The following is a 1,875-nucleotide window of genomic DNA, read 5'->3' as shown; positions in this document are numbered from 1 at the left end:
TTCAGATCTGAACCTATTATGTTTTCATGAATATATGTGAGTTATCGATCCTATCTTGCAAGTCTATAGTCACCTACTATGTGTTATGATCCGACAACCCCGAAGTGACAATAATCGGGACCACTCCTGGTGATGACCGTAGTTTGAGGAGTTCATGTATTCACTATGTGTTAATGCTTTGGTCCGGTACTCTATTAAAGGAGGCCTTAATATCCCTTAGTTTCCAATAGGACCCCGCTGCACGGGAGGGTAGGACAAAAGATGTCATGCAAGTTCTTTTCCATAAGCACGTATGACTATATTCGGAATACATGCCTACATTACATTGATGAACTGGAGCTAGTTCTGTGTCACCCTATGTTATAACTGTTGCATGAATAATCGCATCCGACATAACTATCCATCACCGATCCAATGCCTACGAGCTTTTCACATATTGCTCTTCGCTTAGTTACTTTACCGTTGCCACTGTTACAATTACTACAAAACTGCTACTGTTACTTTTGCCACCATTACCGTTACTTCCATACTACTTTGCTACTAAACACTTTGCTGCAGATATTAAGTTATCCAGGTGTGGTTGAATTGACAACTCAGCTGCTAATACTTGAGAATATTCTTTGGCTCCCCTTGTGTCGAATCAATAAATTTGGGGTGAATACTCTACCCTCGAAAACTGTTGCGATCCCCTATACTTGTGGGTTATCATCATGGTTCACATGTTTCAAATGATTCATAATCAAGTGATTCCAAAAGTCCATTGACATGGAGTTTCTTCATGCGCCTTACACCAATATGACCTAACCAGCAGTGCCACAAGTATGTGGTACTATCATCATTGACTTTGCATCTTTTGGCATCGATATTTTGAATATGTGTATCACTACGATCGAGATTCAACAAGAATAAACCATTCACAAGGGTGCATGCCCATAAAAGATATTGTTCATATAAATAGAACAACCATTATTCTCTGACTTAAATGAATAATCATCTCACAGTAAACAAGATCCAGATATAGTGTTCATGCTTAACGCAGGCACCAAGTAACAATTATTTAGGTTTAAAACTAATCTCGAAGGTAGACGTAGAGGGAGCGTGCCGACGGCGATCACATCAACCTTGGAGCCATTTCCAACGCGCATCGTCACCTCATCCTTAGCTAGTCTCCGTTTATTCTGCAGCTCCTGTTTCGAGTTACAAATATTATCAACCGAACCAGTATCAATTACCTAGACACTACTACGAGCACTAGTAAAGTACACATCAATAACATGTATATCAAATATACCTTTGTTGACATTGCCAGCCTTCTTATCTGCCAAGTACTTGGTGCAGTTCCGCTTCCAGTGATCATTCCCCTTGCAATAGAAGCACTCAATCTCAGGTTTGGGTCCAACCTTGGGTTTCTTCACGGGAGTGGCAACTTGCTTGCCATTCTTCTTGAAGTTCCCTTTCTTTCCCTTGCATTTCTTGAAACTAGTGGTCTTGTTAACCATCAACAATTGATGCTCCTTCTTGATTTCTACCTCCGCGGCCTTATGCATCGCGAAGAGATCAGTGATCATTTTCTCCATCCCTTGCATATTATAGTTCATCACCAAGCTCTTGTAGCTTAGTAGTAGTGAGTGAAGAACTCTATCAATCGCTACTTCATCCAGAAGATTAACTCCCAAGTGATTCAAGTGGTTGTAGTACCCAGACATCTTGAGCACGTGCTCACTAACGGAGCTGTTCTCCTCCATATTGCAGCTAAAGAACTTGTCAGAGGTTTCATACCTCTCGACCCGGGCATGAGCCTAAAATACCAATTTTAGCTCCTGGAACATCTCATATGCTCCGTGGTGCTCAAAACGTCTTTGGAGCCCCGGTTCT

This window comes from Aegilops tauschii, chromosome 3 (assembly GCF_002575655.3).
Source record: "Aegilops tauschii subsp. strangulata cultivar AL8/78 chromosome 3, Aet v6.0, whole genome shotgun sequence".
NCBI lineage: Eukaryota > Viridiplantae > Streptophyta > Magnoliopsida > Poales > Poaceae > Aegilops > Aegilops tauschii.
This window is presented reverse-complemented; position numbering follows the sequence as displayed.